The sequence below is a fragment of the Pleuronectes platessa genome, unplaced genomic scaffold (genome assembly GCF_947347685.1).
Source record: "Pleuronectes platessa unplaced genomic scaffold, fPlePla1.1 scaffold_25, whole genome shotgun sequence".
Taxonomy (NCBI): domain Eukaryota; kingdom Metazoa; phylum Chordata; class Actinopteri; order Pleuronectiformes; family Pleuronectidae; genus Pleuronectes; species Pleuronectes platessa.
This window is the reverse complement of record NW_026519137.1, coordinates 2,451,613-2,471,938: the sequence shown is the minus strand read 5'-3', so window position 1 is coordinate 2,471,938 and position 20,326 is coordinate 2,451,613.

Sequence of the window (20,326 nt, the reverse complement as noted above, 5' to 3'; positions counted from 1 at the left end):
ATTACCATCATCTGCCACTGCGCCTTATCTACCTATTTTATCTTGTGTTTCTGTTTTTATTCTTTCTACCGCAATATTTTATATTTTATATTTTATTCTATTGTATTGTATTTTATTGTATTCAAATGTACCGGCTGCTATGACGACTTAATTTCCCCTCGGGATGAATAAAGTAATCTATCTATCTATCTATCTATCTATCTATCTAGATGCATCACTTACTGTTGAGAGGTGCTGGCACAGCTCGGCGAAGACTGCAGCAGAGTGTGGCTTCTGCACGGCCCTCTTGAAAACGAGCTCAACCATTTCCTGCAACTGCTCCGCTATGGAGCCAGAACAGTCTCAAAAGGATTAAATGCACACAGAAATGAATACATGCGCAAAAAAGATCCACAAATACATTTTCAACGCCGCTGGCTCAACACACTTGTCACACTAATCAGCGGCGTTGTCCGGCTGACTGTGGCTGGTTAGAGCACTTCATGTGTGTACGGTCACATACGGTTATAACGAACTTTGATAACGGGGATAGCGGGCTAGCCACCATGCTAACTGCGGTGGGAACAGCGCCAAAACCCGCCGACTTAATCCCAAGGCTCTCATGACACTGTTTCTCAAACACCGTCAGGTTAGAAGCATCACTTGGTAGTAGTTAGTATCGGGTGTCCGTGCTGACTGTGTGTGGAAGCTGGGGGGGAAGCTAGCTGCCTCCGTGTAGCTTCAAGCTGTTGCAGCTGTTGAATTAGCAACGCAGTTTGGAAACAAGACCGGGGAACCGCTGCGTTAAGACACGATAACATAAGCACTTTGACCCGCTGGGTGTCACTTTATTTCAGCAAAACTGTCGCGTCATCAACAGCCCTTTTCTGTTGTCATCGTTCACTGTGTGTGAGGAGCCGGGGATCAGCGTCTACTAATTCTATGTCTATTGGCTGGCGGGCTAAAAACCTCCAGGCTGCCTGCGGGCGTTTTAATGACGTCGTGTAATGGCACTCACGTGATTGGCTGTACAGGAGTGAGACATCTGATTGGCTACAGACGATCCCCTCTTAGAAAAAATGCATTCGTGAAACAGAGTCGCGTCAGGGGAGTCTCAAAAGTCTCAAAAGTCTCACACACAAATGCAGCGAGGTTTACAAATTAAAAGCACTTTGTAAATGCAGGTCCAACAGTTTATATATGAATGTAACAAGCTCCAAAATGTATTTGATGAAGATTGCAAATACTTTTACATGCATATATTTGTGAATTTTTTTTCTATTTGTGTGTGCATCGGAAATATGTTTATGAATCTTATATTTTACATGTGAATTTTTTTTACTTATATATGGAATGAAACATTTGTGTGTGCATTGAAAATGTATTTGTGGATCTTTTTTGTGCATGTATTCATTTCTGTGTGCATTTAATCCTTTTGAGACTGTTCTGGCTCCATACTCCTCACCGTCCAACTCCTCGTGACTCAGATCCGTCATGAAAGCTTGAAAGTTTTCGGTGAAGCAGCTGACGGACTTCTTCCTCATCTCTCCCAGCAGAAGAGGAGCTGGCTTGCAAGTTAATTCCAAGCTTTTATTTTGTTTTGGGATCATGTTGATTCCAATAAATCGAAGTTGTCTTCAAGGCAAATCCAAAGAAACAAGTTCCGGTGCAAGAAACAAGTTCAGGAGCAAGAAACAAGTTCAGGAGCAAGAAACAAGTTCAGGAGCAGGAAACAAGTTCCGGTGCAACCAGCCAATAGTGAGAAGACAACTGAGTGAAAAATGAAAACTGACGTTTAAGTAACGACAGACTTCAAAGGTATAAGGCTGTTGCCTTGGTGACCTGCAGTGACATACGTCAAAGGAACAAAGCCTGATAACGTAAAAAATAATAATACAGAAAATGCTTCTTTTTTTTTAAATGTAAAAGAAGTTTCATTAAATTCAAACTTAATAACGGTTTGAGTGAAAAATCCTAGAAGACGTTTCTGAAACTTAAAAAATAAATTATATTCAGAAGTGTTACAAAAAGGCTATCATACGCTAATAAGGAATGATAATGAGCTCTTTAAGGTATGAAAAAAACTGCGCGCGCACATCCTGCGGCGCACATAAATAAAAAATAAATACAATTAAATCAAATTAATAAAAAAACTGTGCGCGCACATCCTGCGGCGCACATAAATAAAAAATATATTTAAAAATAAAACATAAAAAATAAAAACAATTGTATCAAATTAATAAAAAAAGTGTGCACATTCTAAATAAAAAAGCATGAAATGGCGTACGCCAAAGCTAATTCCGATTTACAAAACCATGCGCACGCAAAACCTCAACTCCAAATCCGCCCTCCACAGCCCCAATTTCTACTATAAATGGTCAATGCAAAGCACGTCACGAATATTAAATTATGAATCCGACCAATGGGTTTCCACCGTGAGTCCTGACCGAGGCACGGCATCAAGCTATGTGAAGAGGAAGTGAAACTTTCTGACACTGACATCGAGTTGTTTGTTAGTGAGGTGGAGGTGAAGAGCGACTTTATGGGACAGCAGTGATGTCACTAATAAAGAAAATACACTGATACTCTGCCGCTGCTGCTGTGTATAACACAATGTGGGAGATCAGAAATCGCTGAACCGTCGCTTCCTCCTCCTCATCCTTCCATTCGCATGCACAAATCGTGCAGAACCCCGCATCGGTGTCACGGCAGTATTTATCCATTTAGAGCATCTGACCGATTCCCTCACATCAGTGGATCCAGTCTCTCAGCACGTGTCACCAAGTACGACATGAAGTGTTGTGAACTCAGTCTGTTGATATCAATCCTCTTCCGCTCCTCTCCTCTGAAGCAGAAGGAGCAGACACCAACACGCGCGGCTAGACCCGCTACGTCTTCCTCTGTATCTGACGCGTTGATGATGAAATGAAACAACTAACCTAAAACGACTTCTATAACAAATGTTATAACTTAGTCACACTTTAAAAGTATGACTAAGATATACGTGAGGAAGTGTCTGCTTAACCTCTGATATTAAAATGTTGAAGCCACAGTTTATGTGATTGAAGCGTTTATTTGTTTAACACAAGTCTGAGTAGATTTTCTCCCATGTATTTTCAACCCTAACTTCATAAACACTTGTATAGACATCATATATCAGAGACTTTATTTCTTCTCAACCTCTAATCTCAGATTCCTGTGTTCTGCAGCTTCTTCTGAATCAAGAGGAACGAGAGCTGTTTGTGGGACTCGTCTCCAAGAGGACAGGAAGAGACATTCAGAAGAAATCTGTCTCAATCAACCTTGTAGACTTTGAGTGGAGTTTCATATAGGTCAGTGAGAGCTCTCTCCCTAGGTCATTTGTCAATTTGTCTCTTTAATTTTGTACATGTAATCATATTGTTCTTCTCCTGTCCACTAAATATTAATCAATTCATTTCCAAATATGGGTATGCTTCCTTTCCATGTACACAAAAGGGAACATGCTCCCTTGTCCAAGGGCACGTAATCCAATGTAGGATTTGATCTCTTTATTTCTCTCTGTTAGAAATTAGGATCAGTTATTGGATGTATTTACTTCATGAATGTCACTTGTTGATCTTCCATGTAATCAAGTTGCAGAGCTTGTGTTGTTGAATTAATAGTTTTAAAGAGATTCGTCTGATAGAGGCAGTCTTATTTGACCAGGACCATTCAAAATGAATAAAGAAAGGAATATTTCATGTTGTTTTTAATTATCACGTGTTATACATTCTCTTTGTGGGATTAATGTTTTGTCCTGATACTTGCATCATTTCTCCAAGTGTTTTACAAGGTTCATTTGTTTTATCAAATGTAATGAACAGACTGATAACTGTCATGTTCTGAAATCTACATCAGTAATGGACAACTTTGTTTCTAACAACAAAAAAACAGCAAGTATTTCAGTAGCTGCATTTCATACCGTAATCATTCAGTATACGTTGTTCAGAATATCACATCAACACATGGAACCAAGGTTTTGGTAAAGATGAGTTTAATTTATAGGAACTGACTGTCATCATGCTGCTATTACATTAAATTAATAAGACCGTGTCCTCGCCGCCGGTCTACGGGGAGTATAAAGTGAGCGGACGGACGGAAGTTGCATCCGCGCAGGAGTCAGGACATCAGCTTCATGCAGCTCGTCCAGGGCCTGATGTCGGCATGTGGCGGAATGTGCACCGCTGTTATAACGACCGATGTAAACTCCCTCGGGATGTAATAAGGTCGGCATCTGATCACGAGCTGCTCCAGGTCCGGAGAACAGCCCGAAGAAATAATCTCCACATCTGAGCACCACACATTGTTCTCCATGCAGCAGACACCTCCTCCCTTGCTCTTCCCAGAGTGTGTTGTCCGGTCCTGACGCTGAATGGAGACCCCCTCGGGAACCATGGCGGAGTCCGGGATCGAGGGGTCGAGCCAAGTCTCCGTGAAAACCATCACGTTACAAAAAGTCAGACTGCGGTTCAGAACTGTTCCTTGTAAAGTGTCTTAAGATCTTCTTGTTGATGTTCCAGCCCGATTTGGGGGGTGGGTATCAACTGAGTTGAACCCATGTTTTCTCCTGGATTACAGAAGAGGGCCTATAGTTTTTCGTATGACTGAAGATTACAGCGCTCATTTATACGCTGGCTCGCAACAAACAATTTGCGTCCTCACCTGCTGCGGCCACGCTGCACTTACTCACACACACAGAAACGGCAGTGGAGAGAGAGAGAGAGGGCGAGAGGGAGCGCTACGGTGTCCCTAAATAGATGTCGCCAAAGCCCTGCAGCCTATAAGAATCACTGTCCTGTCAGGTAAATTAAAATATCAGCAGAACGGGAAACGCGCCCGCACATCCTACGGGCGCGTCCTGCGGCGCATATCCTGGGGCGCACATAAATAAAAAAAAAAATATAACAATTTAATTAAATCAAATGAATAAAAAAACTGTGCGCGCACATCCTGCGGCTGCCGCAAATCCTAAATAAAAAATAAAAAAATTAAATTAAATCAAATTTATATAAAAACTGCGCGCGCACATCCTACGGACGCGTGCTGCGGCGCATGTCCTGGGGCGCACATAAAAAAAAATATATATATATATATAATAATTTAATTAAATCAAAGTAATAAAAAAACTGTGCGCGCAAATCCTGCGGCGCACATAAATAAAGAATATATTTAAAAATAAAAACCATAAAAATGTAATTTATCAAATTAATAAACAAACTGTGCGCGCACATCCTGCGGGCGGTGCACATTCTAAATAAAAAAGCATGAAATTGAGTACGCCAAAGCTAATTCCGATTTATAAAACCATGCACACGCAAAACCTCAACTCCAAATCCGCCCTCCACCCCCCCAATTTCTACTATAAACGGTCAATGCAAAGCACGTCACGAATATTAAATTATGAATCCGACCAATGGGTTTCCACCGTGAGTCCTGACCGAGGCACGGCATCAAGCGATGTGAAGAGGAAGTGAAACTTTCTGACACTGACATCGAGTTGTTTGTTAGTGAGGTGGAGGTGAAGAGCGACTTTATAGGACAGCAGTGATGTCACTAATAAAGAAAATACACTGATACTCTGCCGCTGCTGCTGTGGATAACACAATGTGTGAGATCAGAAATCGCTGAACCCTCGCTTCCTCCTCATCCTTCCATTCGCATGCACAAATCGTGCAGAACCCCGCATCGGTGTCACGGCAGTATTTATCCATTTAGAGCATCGGACCGATTCCCTCACATCAGTGGATCCTTGCCTCCACTCTGGGATATTATTTGGAAAGTTTCTACATTTCTTGTTAGTGATCTCCTGTGCGCTCTATGCGCTCTGCGCTGGGTGGCTCTGCGCGCTGGGTCGCTATTACATGTGTAGCGGGTCAGTTCTTAATAAAGTTTTATACTTTTAGCAGTGTCATTTTCCCCGCTCTGGATGTGTTAATTAACCTGACAGGACGGCAACTCCTATAGGCTGCAAGGAGGCGGAGGAGTTTATTTAGGGACACCTTAGCACTCTCCCTTGTCCTCTCTCTCTCTCTCCCCACTGCCGGTCCTGTGGGTGTGTGCGGAAGTTTAGCGTGAGCTCAGCACGTGTGGTCGCAATTGTTTGTCGCAGTAAGTTGCTGGAAGTTATATAATGTTAACGGCGATCACAGAGAAAGTGTCCGCAAATTGTAACTGAAGTTTGTCCTTAGAGCCCAGCGTGAAGCTGTGTCTGTGTGCGACTGTGACGGCGTCACCGTGGATGCACGCTGTCCCTGCTTTATTTTAATGAATTAAAAGTATGAGATAAGGATGTGTTTTTATGTTTGTAAATGTTTTTAAATATTATAAATGTGTTTAAATTGTGTGACCTAACTATAACATGTTTGTTTTATAGGGCTGCCTCCAGCTAAATAGTTACGGTCACGGTTTTTTCCCACTTTAGATTTTATTTAGATTATTTGGTTTGATTATTTGTTTCTTTGTGTTTTGTTTTGTTCTATTGCAAGGTGCAATATATATGGTTGACTGGGACTGTGCAATTCAGCGGTAGTGACTTTAATGGTGGTGAATTATTGGCTCCATAAAGTAGAGGCCCTCTTTTGTCATTTTGTTGTTGTATATCGTTTGCAGTGATTTTCTTAAAGTGTGTTGTGTTTGGTTTTTAATGCATGATATTTCAGCATTGTACAATTGGGTCTGGAGCCTCTAATTTCTCTCTATTTTAAACTGTCATTTATATCAAGTCCAGGCCAGCCTTTCCAACCTTTGCACATGTCACTTTACTGTTTGAGCAGTCTGTTTTAAATCATTTGCATTTATTAAATAAATTGTATTTTGTATTGATATCTCAGCCTCCCGTCCCGTCTTATTCTGGATACTTGTTGAACCGAATTGACATTAACTGTCATCTCTGAACCATTTTTAATCACTACACATGCTTGCATTGTTACGATTCTTAAAGTGTGCTATGGTTGTTTAATGTATGATATATTAATGTAATGAACCGACTGATAACTGTCATGCTCTGAAATCTACATCAGTAATGGACAACAAAACCAGTATTAGTATTTCAGTAGCTGCATTTCATTTACCGTAATCATTCAGTATACGTTGTTCAGAATATCACATCAACACAGGGAACCAAGGTTTTGGTAAAGAGGAGTTTAATTTATAGGAACTGACTGTCATCATGCTGCTATTACCTTAAATTACATTGTACAGTATTTGGGATTATGTTGAATTTTATTTAAAACAATAATAAACAGACAAGTTAATTTACATGACAATTGTTTACAGTGCGGAAGTTACACTGTAACAGACTGCGTCACACTCGCGCTGTGGGTTTTATGCGGTGTCCTCGCCGCCGGTCTACGGGGAGTATAAAGCGAGCGCACGGACGGAAGTTGCATCCGCGCAGGACATCAGCTCCTGTGGGAACACACGAGCAAAGCGGAAGCGCATTGCTCCGCGCCCGTCAGCCCGTGATTCTGCTTTCTCCGCTGGTGGTGTATGCTCCGTTCAATGAAGGGGTTCGGGGTAAATGATGATCTTCATAGCATTTAATCATGTTCGGGGAAACACTCGGGGATATTGAAACTCCAGGAGAACCGCAGGGAACTCTAAAGTACGGGACACATATTTTAACATTTAAATATAATATGTCATTAATATCGTTTAAAATCATTTCCCAGTGTGTTTCCCCGAACTATGCCCCGAAACCATCGGTGCCGAACGCGATCGCAGCCGAAGTGAACAGCGCCACTGAGTTACATGGGGGCGGGCGTGAATGTTACGGGGTCAATTCTGAATAAAGTTTTATAGTTTTGGCAGTATTATTTTCCCCGTTCTGCTGATGTTTTAATTTACCTGACAGGACGGTGATTCCTATAGGCTGCGGGAAGTCGGCGCAGTCTATTTAGGGACACCGTAGCTCTTCCCTTCTCCCCCTCTCTTATTGTGTCCGTGACATTAAGTTAAGTTGTCTTTTCCTGTTTTAGTAATTGTTCTCAAGACAATAAGGACGGGGTGGGTCCCTGCTTTATTTGAATGAATTAAAGGTATGACATAATGATGTGTTTAATGTTTGTAAATGTTTTTGAAACATTTTGATAAACTGGTTCAAATTGTATGACCTAAATACAACATGTTTGTTTCTGTTGAGTTGTGTTGCACTATTGCTGCAGCTACCGTTGCATTCGGAGGAAAGAATAAATGATGGCGTTATCTTTAGCCGTTGTTGGCGTATTTATTAACAGGCTGCTGACACATCAGTCTCACGGTCAGAGCTACTTTAACTGACACACTAACATATAGCAGGTTGGCTCTTATAGCCTGTACCTTGGCGCCATCCTGTGGCGTAACCATATATACATATTACAATACAGCATTACATATACATCTGAGTACATAATGAATATATCTCAACACCCCCACTTGTACTCAGGTTGCTATACTTCAAGCAAAAGAAACACAGGAAAACAGAATGAATGTGAACCTCTGTCATACACATATCAATCTCCAAAAAGAGCATTTGCAAACTTCTTCAGTTTCAACTTATTTACAGGTTTGGTCATTACATCAGCAACCATGTCATCAGTAGAACAATACATCAAAATCACCCTTCCCTCAATCACAGTTGACCTGATAAAGTGGTACTTTATGTCAAAGTGTTTACACCTCTGTCTGTGTACAGGGTTTTTGGCAAGAGCTATTGTCCCCTGATTGTCCTCATGTACAATAGTTTGTGTGTAATTGTAGTTATCTATACCCCCTAGTAACTGCTCCAGGTATAGACACTCCTGTATGGTTGAAGCCAGTGCCATATATTCTGCCTCGCAGGTTGATAGCGCAACTGTGGGTTGTTTTCTAGTCTTCCACGAGACTAGAGAGCTGTTCTGACTAAGACTGACAGAGTATCCTGTGGTACTGCGTCTGTCACTTGTATCAGCCGCCCAGTCAGCATCACTGTAGGCTTGTATACCTAGCTCCTCACTGTCGTTTCTCTTAAAGCTTAACCCTTTCTCTGCAGTGCCTTTGAGATACCTTAAAACATGCTTCACAGTGACCCACTGCTCCTCTGTAGGCTCAGCAAAATACTGTGATAATCTGCTCACCACAAAACTTAAATCCGGTCTGGTACAAGTAGTCAAGTATATAAGACTACCAACAGCCTCCCTGTACATCCTGACATCTTCCATCTTTACTGCATCTTCAGTATACTCTAGCTTCTGCTCACAGGGTGTTTCTCTGGTCCTACAATCTTGCATATTAAAACGCTGTAGTATCTTGTTAGTGTATCTTTCCTGTGACATCTTTACACATCCATCTGATTGACTGAAATCAATACCCAGAAAATGTTTGAGTTTGCCTAAATCTTTCATCTTAAACTTTTCTGCGAGCATCTCTTTCACCTTTTTCAGTCTTTCTTCATTGCTTGCTGCAATGATCAAGTCATCGACCCATGTGATTATGATCACCTTCCCTTCATTTGACTCTTTGGCATAAACACAGTGGTCGGCTGGGTTTTGTAATATTATGTTTTTTTTAAACCATTTCATTTATATTGCTGCCTCAACGTGATGCTGACACGGACACGTTAACTCGGGATGGGTTTTTGTAGGATTTTTATTTCAGCGAGACCTTCAGTAGATCACCACACTTCACTCACAAGCGCTTTGTGAAAATGACGAATCTGCCACCGGCTCTGCAAATGACCCTCAACATCTGGAAAAAGGTAAAGAAATCGCCAATGTCAGGCCATGTGTGTTCTGTTATTGTCCGGAGACTCCGCCCTCTGTTGCTTCCCGCTCTTTTTGTCCCTCACCTGTTCCCGGTCATCAACCTGATTGTTTGCCTGATTTGTTCACCTGTGTCTTGTCTTTGTTCCCCCTTCTATTTAAGCCCAGTCTTCCTGTTGTCCCCTGTCGGATTGTATCGTTTGTTTGTGAGAATCTATGTAAAGATTCTGCCGTGTTTGAACCTTGTTTTACCTGGTCTGGTACTAGACTCAGATTTTTGATCCTCTCTGTTTTTCCCTTTTGGAATTCTGTTTTTGAATTGGACTCTCTGTTTTTTGCACTTGTGTTTTTTGCCTTTTTGGATCCTTGTTTTTTCTATTTTTGGAAATAAATAAGTATTTTTTTGCATCTTGGTCTGCGATTTAGTCCTTACTCTGAGAAAGGAGAGGCACTGTCTAACGCCGAGTTTACCCCGGGGCGTGGAAGCGCAGTGCAGCGCCAAGGAAATCAAGCGCCTCCTATCCACTCCCTGTTAAACCTTTGTGCGGTGCACATCGGATGCGCTGCGCCGCGCTGCTTCACTCGCGCCCTGAACCAATGGTTTCGGCGTAGAGTCTATTTTTTTCACTCGCCGCGAGCGTAACGCGCCAAGAAACAAACTGAAAATGATTTTAAACGATCTGTTGTCCTAGAGTTTTAATTTCCCCAATTTTCCCAATCACATAATTAAATTCCCCCCTGCCCATCCACTACAGCTACACAAGCAGTCATATGGATACAAATAGAGGGGGGGGGGGCTATGAGACCATCATCATATACCCCCAAACGAGTACATTGAACGGGTTACATTCAACAGCAAGCGGAGAAAGCAGAATCGCGGGCTGACCGTCGCTGAGAAATGCAAATCCGGTGTGAACAGCCGGCGCCGCACTTTCCACCTAAAAACGATGAAATGAACTGAACTATGAAGTAGTTCAGATTTTGAATGGTGAACTATGAACGTGAACTATTCATGTTTACTTGTATGAACTGAACTTTGAACTAGTTCATGAGAGGTGTGAACGTGCACAACACTGTTCAAATCGTAATTCACGTCGGCAGCAACGACTCCCGGCTTCGCATGTCGGAGGTCACTAAAGTTAATGTTGAGTTGGTGTGTGCTTTTGCAAAAACGATGTCGGACACAGTAATTTTCTCTGGCCCTCTACCTAACACAACAGGTGATGACATGTTGTCTTTTAACCTCTGGCTGTCGAGGTGTCCTGTAAACGGTGTGGGCTTTGTAGATGACTGGCAAACTTTTTGGAGGAAACCTGGACTTGTTAGGAGAGACGGCGTTCATCCCACTTGGGATGCTGCAGCTCTCTTATCTAGGAATATTACTCAGTCTATTACATGACAACCCAGAGTTGGGACCAGGGTTGGGACCAGGAAACTAAAAACTTCTCTGCGCTCCCTCTGGGACAGTCACACAACCCCATAGAGATTGTGTCTGTCCACCGTCCGAATCCACACAATAATCTAATACAAATTAACACAACCTCTGAAACAACACAGGAAACCAAGACTTTGAAATGTGGTCTTTTAAACATTAGATCACTGTCATCAAAGGCTATTTTAGTTAATGAACTAGTCTCAGACTACAACATAGATGTATTATCCCTCACTGAGACGTGGCTGCATCCTGATGAATATGTCAGTCTAAATGAATCTACTCCCTCCAGTCATATAAATTCACAGGTTCCCAGAGAATTCGGACGAGGAGGTGGAGTTGCTGCTATTTTTAACCCCAGTCTATCAATTAATCCTAAACTAAACTATAACTCATTTGAATGTCTTGTTCTTCCACGCCAATCCAGGAAACACCAACAGCCAATCATATTTGCTGTAGTTTACCGTGCTCCGGGGGCTTAAACTGAATTATTTACGGAATTCCCCGAGTTTTTTTCAAACCTAGTCCGAAAGACCTATAACATAATTATTGTTGGTGACTTTAATATTCATGTTGACAATAATAAAGATAGCCTTAGTGTAGCATTAATTTCGATACTAGATTCAATTGGTTTCAGTCAGTGTGTACACCAACCTACTCATTGTTGTAACCACACACTTGACCTTGTATTATCATACGGTGTCGGAATTGAACATTTAACAGTACTCTGATCACCCAGGATCAGTTTACCAAAATAATCTCAGGTTCTAAACCAACAACCTGTATCTTAGACGACATTGCCCTTGCTTTCAATGAAACAGTCAGGAACTGGTGAGTGATCTTCGATCCTGATTTGTCCTTTAATTCTCACCTACAACTAATTTCTAGGACCGCCTTTTTCCACTTGCGTAATATCTAAAAAATCAGACATGTACTTCGCAAAAAGATGCAGAAAAACTAGTCCACGCCTTTGTTACATCCAGACTGGACTATTGTAATTCATAACTATCATGCTCCAGCAGTAAGTCGTTAAAAAATCTGCAGCTTGTCCAAAATGTTCTTCAATGATACTGAAACAACCCTTAAGTTATTTATCTTTGAATACATGTAAATGTATATTTGTGTCCCCTTTAGGAGTAAGAGGAGGTATCCACCCCTTTAACATATCCATATTTAATGGAATCATATTTAGTGGCTTGTGTTTATATACACGGTATATGCATATAGATCTATATATCTATATATATATCCCCTGATGCTGTCAGAACACATGAACCTGCTGAATGTTGCATCAGTAAAGATACAGACACTGATGCACATGTTTTTATCTCATTACACCAGGATCACTGGTCTTATTATAAAATCTGTACAACAGAGAACTTCTGTCTCACGTTTCTTCTTTATTCTATTCTACTTGTTTTCATGTTCATATACAGTTCTTCCGCCATCTGCAGGCAGACGTCACCACTGACTCTGATTCTTTCAGTTCATGAGGAGTTTGTTTTCAATGTGTTTCTCTATAATTTGTTTAAGTCTTGACATTTTAAGTAAAAAGCCTTGATATTATGTATATTAGGATTTGGCTCTATTTGTAACCGGTCTATCCTTTGTGGTCTACCTGCGTTGTGTGTCAGTTTGTGAAGTAGAAGACCGGGACAGGACTTGTATCACTACTGAATTTGTCTGTTATGTTGAAGCCACAGTTCATGTGATTGAACCGTTTTTTTATTTAACACAAGTACTGAGTACATTGTACAAAGACCTTTTCCTTATAAATCAAACACGACACTTTGGTGAATTAAGGTTTTCAGTCATCAAATGTTGTCTTAGACACATAATGAGATTATTGACTCATATCTTAACAATCAATGATTGATTGGATTCAAACCAAAATGTAAAAGCCCTGTGATTAATTTCAAATTACAACAAAACATTCATCAAAGTGTTCTTGTGTGATTACAATACTGTGCGTGTTGCTGCTGGGACTTTCTATATCATATCTGCCAGTCGTGCACATTACAACAGAATTTACTGATGCAACATTCAGCAGGTTCTTGTGTTCTGACAGCATCAGGGAATATATATACATATAGATATATAGATCTATATGCATATACTGTGTGTATATACACACAAGCCACTAAATATGATTTTATTAAATATTGAAATTGAAAATCGTTATTTGTATATCCCATATTCACAAATCACAATTTGTCTCATAGGGCTTCAACATGGTCTGACATCCTCTGTCCTTAACCATCAGCAAGAGTAAGGAAAAACTACTAAAACCCTTTTACAGGGTAAAAATATGTAGAAACCTCAGAGAGAGCCACATGTGAGGGATCCCTCTCCCAGGACTGACAGAAGGGCAATAGATGTCAAGTGTACGAAAACATCATCAAGATTAAAGTTTTTAGCAGCATTAGTGAGGGTAAACATTTTGAAGGATAACTTCAAAACTATATGTCAAGCAGTCCTGCTGCAACTAAATGCTTCCTAGTTTAGAACATAGGACAAGTAACGTTCTGCCGCACTAATTAGCTCTAACTATAAGCTTTATCAAATAGGAAGGTTTTAAGCCTACTTTTAAACATACAGATGGTGTCTGCTTCCCGAACTGAAAGTGGTAGATTATTCCACAGCAGAGGGGCTTGATGGCTGAAAGCTCTGGCTCCTACTCTACTCTTTAAAACATAGTCAAATGAAGCAGCAGTTTACAGGGTGAAGGAGTGGGGAATATTAAATTAAATAATATGAATATATGTGAAGTAAGTGTATTTGTATGAGTGGGGGAGCAGAATGTATATGGTGACTGTTCAGAGGGTCAGTGTTGATTGTTCAGAAGCCTAATGGCCTGGAGGAAGAAGCTGTTTGTGTGTCTGGTAGTCCGTGCTCGGATGCTCCGGTAACGTCTGCCAGACAGCAGCAGTGTGAGAAGTCCACAGCCTGTGTGGCTCTGGTCCTTGATGATCTTCAGTGCTCTTCTCAGGCATCTTGTGCTGTAGATGCCTTGCACGGAAGGGAGATGGCAGCCGATGATACCAGGTCAGGTCATCTGTGATGAACACACCGAGGAGCTCACCACCTGGGGTCTGCTCGTCAGGAAGTCCAAGATCCAGTTACACAGGGGGGTTTTAAGACCCAGGCTCCTGAGCTTGGGGACGAGCTTGGCAGGCACAATTGTGTTGAATGCGGAGCTGTAGTCCACGAACATGATCCTCACATATGTGTTGGCCTTCTTCAGGTGGGAGAGGGTGGTGTGTGTTGTCGGGGCGATGGCATCGTCCGTGGATCGGTTTGGGCGGTGAGCAGATGTGGCTTTTGACCAGCCGCTCGAAGCACTTCATGATGGTGGAGGTCAGTGCTACAGGGCGGTAGTCGTTTAAGCAGGTGATGGATGATTTCTTAGGTATGGGGATGATGGTGGCCTGCTTGAAGCAGGAGGGGACTGTCGAGAGATTTAGGGAGAGGTTGAATATGGAGGTGAAGACCTCCGTTAGCTGGTAATAGAGCAGTAATGCTGGTTATGATTTATGACTTTTAATCATAATACTTAATTAGGTGGATTTTATGCTCGCCACAATAGAGCCACCTCCTCGTGTCATAACTAAACTGCAAATTATATTATTTCTATGGTCAGAATCTTGGTCATGTCATTTATTTGTATCAATATATATATTTATTTAGTCAATAAAGTAAAATTTTAGTTTTGAGAGCTCAAGATGATCTCTAAACTTATTTTGAGACTGACCAGTGATCCAAAACTCAAAGACGAATCATTTAGAAAATAAACAGACATTAAGAGGAGATCAGGAATTCTTCACTTTTCAATATTCTAACGAAATGCTTGATTGATAATTTAATCAACAAGCTTTTGCTTCTGGATTTTCTAAATGATTATTTTGTCTCCCAAGCCAGCAGTTCAGAGCAAGCTGGAAAGAAAACAAAAGATCACAGACAATTCATCTACACATGTAAAAGATAAGACTGGCAAATTAAAAAATATTAATATCTGACATGGGAAAAATTGTATTTCACATTAGTGAGTCATGAAATTGGATTTTATTCTGAAAGCATCATCAGTCAGAAACTTCAACAGTGGTCAAAATCAGTTTTGGATTTTCCTTCTTTTGGCCACTAGGGGGTAGGCATGTTCCATCATAATCTGGTAATTTTGTGAAAAGGAGTTTCCAACAGAACCCTCTATTCCTCTCTTTTCTTTTTCTGTTCAGTGCTTTTTGAACATGAGAAAACTTTCACAGGTGGGTGTTGGATTACAGAAACTGTATTTTAGAAATGTTTAACACTTTACTCTCTCCTTTTGGTCATTTGACCTATCAGATTCTAAATCTTAGAATAAGATATATTAAAAAATAAAGTTTCCTTCACAGTGTTTTTCTTCTATACATTGTAATTATTCTGTCTAACTTCAGTACATTTGACCTCCAGTCGCTGCAGCAGTCACATGTATTGATCTGGACCTCAGATATATCTTATCTCCACAGAGCTGCAGCTGTGATCAGTCCCTTCAAACAAACACACTTTAAACAGCCTGATTGGCCTCTGCTCAATAAAACCCTGTGTGTGAAACCTGTGGAGCAAGTGGACTTTCCCTTTCAAACACGAGTCTGAATTTTGATGGGTTGACAGGGACAATTTATATAATTTACGAGACTTAGCCTGGAATAACTGAAATATCACCTGTTTAAATAAAGCAGAGACAAAATGCAGACATTAATGTAAATCATCTCTGAAATGCCAAAAGAGACAAGTGGTGATCCGACAGAAGGATAGAGAATTGAAAAATAAGATGACAACTGCAACAAGCATGTAAACTAGATTCAAACTGGCAAAATAAGATGAAAGCACAGCTTCTATGAGAGAGCCACTGCTTTCCCCCTCACTGTAGAGACTGAATCAAAGCAGCCTTAGACAAATCCTCCTTCTGTCTGTAGGCCCAAGTGCTTTGTGTTCTATTAAAGCCCATGGAAATCTACACTCTGTACGTTGTTTGATGTTGCCAACTTGTCATCTCTGTATCTCCGCAGACTTCACACATGGGCTGTTTTCTATATATAAAACTCTGTCCGAGTTGTTTCCTCTTTACCTGTGTACATACATGTATATGTAAGGGGGGGTGTACCACCACTCGAGGGCTGGTGATAAGATAACTGGAAAGTTTTCACATTACAACGTGATCATATTTCACGTTATGATGATCCGTAACACGTTAATTATGCTCAGAAGATTGCATGTGTGTTGTGTATGTTTTGTATGACCGCTGTATGTGTGTGTTCGTATTCTGTCTGTTGTAACAATGTGTTACTGCCTTCTTGGCCACATCTGTCTTGTGAGAGATTTAACTCAATGAGATCTTTACCTGGTTACAGAATGTCCATGGAGTTAACTATTCTAATGTTCAAAGTTTTTTTCATAAACCAAACTAATGATGCTCTGCCATGGCAGCACATTCAAGTTACTTTAGTTCATCGTAACACTTACAAGCCTTCTTTTGTAAAAGCTTCTCATTAATTAAGTCTAATTGGCTCCTGTATATCAAACATGTTTTTTTTTTTTTGTTTTTTTTTACTGAATTCTCATTTAGATTTGATGTTCAGTTCAGGAAGTACTTTTGTCAAATGTTGTCCCAGAAATTCTCCAGTCATCTGTGCTTATCATTGATTATTGGGAAAAGGGGAAATGTATAAGTTGTATTTCCCACATGTGTTTTAATTGAAATGTGAGGGCAGCTGCATGCAAGACATTAAAACACCCAAATAAAATTTAAAACATTTTATTCATTAGTCGACAACATATTATAAACCCCTAACAGAGTAAAGACTTGTTCAGGGCATGATGTCACCCAGTGTACATTATACAGAGTAGGAGCAGGGGTTGCAGTAGGGGGTTTCTGTCCATTTACAAATATCTCTGTATAAGTTTTATAAGTGTATGAGTTGTATTTCCCACATGAGTTTTCATTAAAAACTTAGTGGGGGTGGAGCCTGCCCTCTTCCGTGCATCCACTGTGTCCTTCAACAAAAGGGAGAGCCTTGGTGCCCTCTTCCCTTCCTCTGCGATGAACCTCAGCTGGTTATAGTAGGAGTCCAGAGACGTGACCACCTCCAGGTCCTGCTAGATGAGCTGGAGGAGCTCACAGAGGCTCTCCAGAGATGGCCCGTCTCCGTTCTGCAGCAGCCTCCTGATGCAGCAGTACATGGCTTTCTCCTCCAGAACCTTTGAGAGGAACAGCTCCCCAATAAACTTGATGCTATTGAGGAGGCGTCCGGAAGGTTTTGCGTTGAGTTGCTCTTCCCTCAGCCGGTCGATGACCCTCACGTCCCTGACTGGCTCCAGGCAGGACCCACTCTTCCGATAAATGCCCTCCCTTTCAAAGTTCTTCCTGAACTCTGCCTGGCAGTGTTTGACCAGCAGAGACCTGAAGGAGACGCTGGCTGACCAGTCGGACAAGGATTGGACCTCCACCTGAAGAGGAGAAAACCATAAGGAAATATTAACATTAATGCTACTCACATACATACATAGTGATCAGTGTGTTCTGATTTGAGGATTAAATCAGCACACAAATGAATGAAAATAAGTGAACTCATTATTTGAATAAGACAACATGGGTCAAAAGTGACCCCACTCAGTATTTATTATTTATATCTTTGCAGTAAATTATTTCCGTCATTTAGTATTTCAGGTATTTTTCAAATAACTGTTTTTTTCACTTCCCTTCTAATTCACAACATGGGTCAAAAATGTTGTATTGTAAAATACATTCTTATTAAGTCTTATTTACAATCTATTACTAGTGAGAAAGATAATTTATAATTTACCCAAGGGGTTTGCATAGCTTGTTTATCAAAAGGCTAAATTAAGGTTACAACCTGCATACAAAAGATAAGCTGTCCAACTAATTAAGAAACAGGATAAAGTAGCTTCCAGCGCAACATGGCGCCGTACTAACGGGTGCCTGTCGTAGCAGCTCCTGGTACTACTGTCGGTTTTTTTGTGTTTTTATAACGTTTGCGATTTGTTTTTTATATTTATTTTTGCACTGCTCTGTGCATCTCCGTCCCGCACAATGACGAGATGCTTTTGAAATTTATTGGACACTTTTTATAACTTTTAACCGCACTTCGGTCTCTTCGGATCACTGGGAGAATGCCTGCAACACACGCCGGCATTGTTTACACCCGCGACCAGCTGATCGCCCTGAGGCACACTACCCTCTTGGCCGGAGAGAGACCCACCATCCCGGAGGAACTAAAGAGGAGACGGCTGGGCTGCAGAGCGGGGCATAAACGGAGGAAGGAGAATAGGAAGTTTAAGCCCTTCATCCCTGCAGTAATCACTGGAAACGTGAGGTCGCTGGCAAATAAAGTGGACGAACTGGAAGCGCTCATCAGGACACAGAGGGAGTACAGGGAGTCCAGTATTGTGTGTCTCACGGAAACGTGGTTGCACGAGCAGATACCGGACTCCAACGTCACCATTCCTGGCTTCCAGACGGTTCGAGCCGACAGAGACACCATCGCGACCGGCAAGAAGAAAGGAGGGGGACTCGCCGTGCTCGTGAACAACAGGTGGTGTCACCCCGGGCACGTCACCGTTAAACATCGTGTCTGCAGCCCGGACATCGAGCTCGTCGCCGTCGGACTTCGTCCATATTATTTGCCGAGGGAGTTTACCAGTGTTTTCGCCATCAATGTTTACATTCCTCCATCTGGGAACGCAGAAGCAGCGTGTGACGTCATCCACACTGTGACTGCAGGATTACAGACACAACACCCCGGGGCCTTCATCATCATCACAGGTGACTTTAAACATGCTTCCCTCTCATCCACACTCCAAACCTTCTTCCAGTTTGTAAAATGTGCCACCCGGGAAAATAAGACTTTGGAACTATATGCAAATGTTAAGGATGCATACAGCTCCACTGCCCTGCCACCACTGGGCAGGTCAGACCACAACCTAGTCCTGCTCTCACCATCTTACAAGCCTGTGATTCAGCAGCACCCAGTCACAGTGAGGACAGTGAGGAAATGGTCTCATGAGGCCATGGAAACACTGCGTGGGGCCCTGGAGGCCACAGACTGGGATGCTCTGTATGAGCCACATGGTGAGGACATTGATGGCCTGACTGACTGTGTCTCTGAGTACATTGGGTTCTGCATCAATAACACCATCCCCACTAAAGAGGTCCGCTGTTACCCAAATAACAAGCCGTGGGTTACAAGCGACCTGAAGGCCCTTCTCAATGAGAAGAAGAGGGCCTTTAGATCACGGGACAGAGCAGAACTCAAACGGGTTCAAAGGGAGCTCAAGCGCAGCATCAGGGAGAGCAAGGACAACTTCAGAAGAAAACTGGAGCACAAACTGGAGGAAAACAACACCAGGGACGTCTGGAGTGGTATGAAGGAGATCACTGGTTTCAAGAGGAGAGATGGGGGAGCAGCTGGGGATGAACGACGTGCGAATGAGCTGAACACGTTCTTCAATAGGTTCAACTCCAACCCCCCAGCCCCCAGCGGACCATCCACTGCCTCCACTGACTCTACGACTGCCTCTACTGCGTCTCTGAGCAACAACCCCCCACCTCCCCCCACCACCCCAGTCACCATCTCCCCCCACCCCCCCGCTGGCCTTTACCACAGACCTTCTCACACCTCCCACCCCCAGGACATCCTCACATCCCCCACAGCCCCCCACCACCTCCTGCAACACAAACATCTCTGCACCACCCTCAAACCCATCGCTGACATCCCCCACCCCCCAGTCTGGACTCCACATCACAGCCAGCCAGGTGAGGAGAGAGCTGGAGAGGCTCAAACCGAGGAAAGCTGCGGGGCCGGACCGCATCAGCCCTCGTTTGCTGAAGGCCTGTTCCAGCCAGCTCTGTGGAGTTCTCCAGCACCTCTTCAACCTGAGCCTACACCTTCAGAGAGTGCCAGTGCTCTGGAAAACATCCTGCCTGGTCCCAGTGCCCAAAAAAGGACGTCCTGCTGCACTGGAGGACTACAGGCCGGTGGCACTGACCTCTCACATCATGAAGGTCATGGAAAGACTGGTCCTGGCCCACCTCAGACCGCTGGTGTGCCCATCACAAGACCCCCTGCAGTTTGCATATCAGCCCCATGTTGGGGTTGATGATGCAATCATCTACCTGCTG